The sequence below is a fragment of the Salmo salar genome, chromosome ssa15 (genome assembly GCF_905237065.1).
Source record: "Salmo salar chromosome ssa15, Ssal_v3.1, whole genome shotgun sequence".
NCBI classification, from domain to species: Eukaryota; Metazoa; Chordata; class Actinopteri; order Salmoniformes; family Salmonidae; genus Salmo; species Salmo salar.
The window spans coordinates 61,172,745-61,178,744 of NC_059456.1; the positions used below are offsets into that span (position 1 = coordinate 61,172,745).

General features: G+C 43.4%; 1 protein-coding gene across 2 annotated transcripts in view; it reads right to left on the reverse strand.

The window, feature by feature from the left end:
• Positions 1-5,778, reverse strand: part of LOC106571867 (prickle-like protein 2) — a 113,832-nt gene extending 108,054 nt beyond the window's left edge. For both annotated transcript variants that reach the window (XM_014145381.2, XM_014145380.2), the window contains exon 1: positions 5,272-5,778. The gene's annotated coding sequence lies outside the window, so the exon portion shown is untranslated. The remainder of the gene's footprint in view (positions 1-5,271) is intronic.
• Between the last annotated feature and the right edge of the window lie 222 nt (positions 5,779-6,000).

Genomic DNA, 6,000 nt, shown 5'->3' on the forward strand with positions numbered 1-6,000 from the left:
ACTATGTTCTATTTATTATTACATTTGCACTCCCTGGACTTCTTCCCGACTCCCAGCGTAAACGTTACAGAATAACGCCTCACCAAGGGGAAGCAACAGGGAATATGTACATTTAATATTTTTTTTTTACTGGTGACGTCGGGTGCAAGTGCCACTGCCTAAGCAAACGGGGGTGCCTCAGCTGGTTCGTCAGGCTTCCATGCCTCAGCCGGCTCGTCAGGCTCCCGCGCCTCAGCCGGCTCCACAGGCTCCCGCGCTTCAGCCGGTTCTAGCTCAGCTGGCTCTACAGGTTCCCACGCCTCAGCAAAAGCGACTGGCCCGCTCCTGGTCCTCGGGATGTTAAAAAAATGTGAGCTTAAATGTGATAACTTCAAATTTTACCTGTGTATTTTTGGTAAGGGGTTGACGAATCATCCTGAATTGAATTCCGCTGCTCTATCGATTACTCCATATATTGCTCCATATATTGCTCCATATATTGTCCCAAACTATCTTCCTAGAAGTTGTTGCTGCTAATGTCAAATTGAGGGGCGTTGTACAAAACAAATTAATCAGCGATTGGATCGTCTTTAACCAATCAGAGTATCAAGGCCAATTACAAGATTCATGATTTATGTAGGCTGGCTCTGGCACAACCTATCGGTTGCTAGGACCAATCAGAATGGTTAGAATAAGTTTGTGTTCTATTAGACGTTGGGGAGGAAAACAAACCCAGACTCTTCGTGGAGAAGAAATGCTAGTGAGCGTGGCATTTGGCCTGAGAAATGTGGATGGACAGTCAGGCTACATGTTCTTACCCATGTTATGTAAAGTGGGCCACTGAATGAATAGAAAGATTCCAGTCTCCACAGAGTATAGTTCTAATAATATTGCTGGCCAGATATAAAAGGAAATCACACATTGGGGGATCAATGACGTAATACCTCACAGCAGGCAGGGATCCAATATATATTTTCCAAGGAGGAAAACAACCTAGATGGGTGTGGATCTCCCACAGTATCTCCTGCCTAAGTGTACATTTCCATCCTAATGTAATCAGAGACTCTCAAAAGGCAGTCTCATGGGGTCCTGTGTGAGATTGACCGTGTTGTGGTTCAGTGACAGTGACAGCACTCAGTGAGCAGATGTTTCCATGGGACCACAAACTCATTCCAGAGATCTTTTCATGACGTTCGTTTAAGAAGGGTTTATATTAACCTAAAGCCATAGGGATGAGTCACTGTCAGCACTAGCAACAGTGTGACCATGTGATTCATCATTATAGAAAGATGAATACCCACACTCACATAGATATTACTTTGGGAGTTCTGTATGCAGACAGTGTGCTGGCATCCTTCTTTTTTCATGTATCGTGCACCTGCAAAGGTTTGACGGATGTTCATGTTTTGAATTGCGATGAATCAATAACACAACACACTTCTTGCTCAAACCATCTGGAGAACCTACGTACTGTATATATCGCAAAAACAGTGTGTGTATGTGACTTAACTCTGACAGTGTTATTTAGCATGCGTGTGGTCCAGACCTGGGTTTACAGCGCCTTCAGAAAGTATTCACACCCCTTGACTTTTTCCACATTTTCTGTGTTACAGCCTGAATTTCAAATTGATTACATTAAAAAAATGTGTCACTGGCCTACACACAATACCCCATAATGACAAAGTGGAATAATGTTTTTAGAAATGTTTACAAATAAATTAAAACTGAAAAGTTGAAATGTCTTGAGTCAAAAAGTATTCCTCCTTTGTTATGGCAAGCCTAAATAAGTTCAGGAGTAAAAATGTGCTTAACAAGTCACATAATAAGTTGCATGGACTCACTATGTGTGCAATAATGGTGTTTGAACATAATTTTTTAATGACTGCCTCATCTCTGTAGCCCACACATACAATTATCTGTAAGGTCCCTCAGTCGAGTAGTGCCTTTCAATCACAGATTCAACCACAAAGACCAGGGAGGTTTTCTGATTCCTCGCAAAGGGTACCTATTGTAAGATGTATAAAAAAGCAGACATTGAATATCCCTTTGAGCATGGTGAAGTTATTAATTACACTTTGGATGGTATACTGTATCAACACACCCAGTCACTACAAAGATACAGGCGCTTCACCATGAGGCCAATGATTACTTTAAAACAGTTAGAGTTTAATGGCTGTGATAGGAGAAAACTGAGGATGGATCAACAACATTGTAGTTACTCCACAATACTAACCTAATTGACATAGTAAAAAGAAGGAAGCCCGTACAGAATAAAAATGTTCCAAAACATGCATCCTGTTTGCAACAACGCACTAAAGTAATACTGCTAAAAAATTGGCAAAGCAATTAACTGACTTTTTGTCATTACAAAGTTTTATGTTTGGGGCAAATCCAATACAACACATCACTGAGTACCACACTTTATATTTTCAAGCATAGTGGTGGATGCATCATGTTATGGGTGTGATTGTAATTGTTAAGGACTGGGGAGTTTTTCAGGATAAAATAATAAACAGAATGGAGCTAAGCACAGGCTAAATACTAGAGGAAAACCTGGTTCGGTCTGCTTTCCACAGACACTGGGAGATTAATTCACCTTTTAGCTGGACAATAACCTAAAACAGGCCAAATCTGCACTGGAGTGGCCAAGTTACTGTTTTGACTTAAATCTACTTGAAAATATTTGGCAGACCTGAAAATGGTTGTCTAGCAATGATCAACAACCAATTTGACAGAGCTTGAAGAATCTTGAAAAAAATTATTGGAAAATGTTGAGCAATCCAGGTGTGGAAAACACTTAGAGATGTATCCATTACACCATGTACACATTAGCATGGCGTAGCTTCGCACATAGCTTCACAACATCTGCATTATGGTCTCTGTGATAACTGGATCCACATGTCTTCATCATGGGGCTCCCGAGTGGCGCAGGGGTCTAAGGCTAGAGGGGTCACTACTGACCCTGGTTTGATTCCAAGCAGTATCATAACCGACCGGGATTGGGAGTCCCATAGGGCGGCGCACAATTGGCCCAGTGTCATCTGGGTTTGGCCAGGGTAGGCCATCATTGTAAATAAGAATTTGTTCTGATCTGACTTGCCTAGTTAATAAAGGTTCAATAAGTTTAATATATCATTCACACTGAGGATCCTATTGAACGCAGGAGAGAAAGATTGAGCAACATCCATTATTAACTGGCTTAGTAATGCTACATTACATTATTAATGAGCTCCACACACACACACAGTATCATTTGTGTCTGTGTCATGTGTGTTTAAGCATAAACAAGCCTGTAACCCTCCAGCTCCAATGTTAAATTAGCCACATCACCATACCAGTCATGACATGGTCATTGAGCAGACCCTTTCATCCATAGCACACAGTGAACACACAGATTCAGTAACCAACAGTGACCCATGCGGGAAATGAATCCACAACCTTGATGTTGCCAGCACCAGTCACTAACCAACGGAACCATCTGAGCCTCAGGCAACTCAGATTCACACAGGCAATACAGATAACTAGAGCACAGTGCTGCATGAGGCAGAGCATTCAGGAGCTCTGTTTCTGTTTCCACCCACCACCCTTCCAGAATCGTCTGTTTCTGTGGCGACAGAGCTGGCGAGAGAAGGGGGGGGGTTCTGTAAAAGTGGAGAGACAGCACTTCAGTCACAGTTGGAGAGAGATGGAGAGATGGAGGGACGGAGGGAGGAGGGGTAAAGGGATGTGAAAGTGTCAGTAGGGAGCTTACGCATCTCTCTGTATATCACTGACTGACTGACTGACTGACTGACTGACTGACTGACTGACTGACTGACTGACTGACTGACTGACTGACAGTAGTGGAAGAGACTGAGGCAGCAGTAGCATCCACAAGTGTTTGAAAACCAACATGGAGGATATTCTCACCACAACAACTTAGAAAACAATACGTTGTCATGGATTCCCAACGTATTATCCAGACCTCTGCCATATGACAAGAACACTGAAATAGGATTCTCAGGAAGGCATGCTTTGAAGCTGCAGTTGTCCTTGTTCTATACATGATTTTGCCATGAAACACCATTCCTCACCATTTCTGCCCAACAGTCTTTTCCTCTGTTATTTTACAGTAACTGACAAAGGAAATAGAAATGGCCTCTGTGTTTACACACTAACATGGAGGTATTTTAAACTGAATAAATGATCTATTATATATTGAAAAACAGTCAGAGCCTGTCAATAGCAATAGACACTACCTAACAGAAAAAGCTGCAGCAGGAAAACCCCCCAGAAGCATCTACAAGTGGTTAGTACTAAAACAGTAGAGATCACTGTCACTGAACCCTTTCCCCTTGCTGGCTTGGAATGCCATTTTTATGGCTTAGATAACAGTCTGGAGCTGCCAATAGGAAAAGGAGGCAGTTATCAACTCTGTCACGGGCAATAAGATTACAGTAGTGTAGCTCTCCCTGCTCTACCCCTGCCCACAGAGCTCAGTCCGAAGGGATGGATCAGTCTTCATAAAGTACAGAGAAGACAATATACCCACAGTCACACTGAGAGCCAGGGGGACAGCTGAAAAGACACTGGCATGTTCATGTTTCATGGCTCCTGAGCTAAGACAGAAAACAGTAATGCTGCTGCTGTGTTCCTCCACCCACTCTCCCTCTCGCTCTTTTTCACTACCTCTTTCTTTCTCTCTCACTAGAGCGCACAGGCACAAGCACACACACGTGCGTTCGCACACACACACACACACACACACACACACACACACACACACACACACACACACACACACACACACACACACACACACACACACACACACACACACACACACACACACACAGTCTGTGCCAGTTCCTAACACACCTAAAGAATGCTGTCGGAACTCATAACACTTTTCACACATTCTTTTCGTAATATCATCTGTTCAGTCTTATTATAAACCCATCAGTGTTACATCTTTCTGAGTCATCTAACACACCAAGCAAACAATGCATCACATTCTATCACCCAAGACTAATGAAAACAACCAAAACAGATCAATAGGGACTCAAATATCAATACCAGAGATTGATTATTCACGTTAATGAGCATATTAAGCTGTGAACCAAAACACGCCAACTATTTCCCTCTCTTTCTTTCATTCTCTCTCTCAATTCAATGGATATGTTTTATTGACATAACTATAAAACAATTATTCAAAAGACAGTTCATTACTGCATATTCAAATCTCTCTCTTTCTCGCTCTCTGTTTCTCTCACTCTCTCTTCAAAATGACAACAGAAAAGCAGACGGACTCACCTCTGTAGCTATCTGCCTGTGGCTGCAGGGTTCCGGCGCTGTAGCCGTAGAGAGGTGGTGGACAGGGGGAACTCTCTCTTCTGACTCACATCAGTAGAGTCATGGCAGTGGTGTGACAGAAGTACTGTACTGTTCACAACTCACTGGTCTGTCTATCTGTAGATAACTGAGAAAAACACCAGCTCAGTCTCTGGCTCTGGCTGAAACGAAGCAGCAGCAGCAGGAGCAGCAGCAGACAGAGGAGAGGCAAGACTGGAGGCTGAAAGCTCTCTCTCCCTCACTCTCTCCCTCGCTCTGTTATTCTCTCTCTTTCTCTCTACCTCTCTCTTTCATTTCCCTCCAGGCTCTGTGTCTCTCATCATGGCTGCTCAGAGGCAAAGGTAGCAAGGGAGCACCACAACAGATCGGTACCTTCAGTTTGGGTTGGCATCCTCTACATAAATGGCATGTGTGTGTGTTATGAGATTTCTTTGAGCACTACTGAGAGCTAGGCAAGCAGGCTCTCACTGAGAGAGACAGTGACAGAGAGAGAGAGAGAGAGAGAGAGAGCTACTCCCACCTCTTCTCCATTTCCTCTCACCCCTTCTCCTCCCCAGCCTGTTGAAGAGTGAGTCATCAGCTCTGAGCCAATCACAACACTGCAGACTGCCTATGATTAAAATTACAAGAGCATTTACCAGGGCTCTAACACTGCTGTCCTTAGGAGAGGGGAAGGAAGGAGGGAGGGAG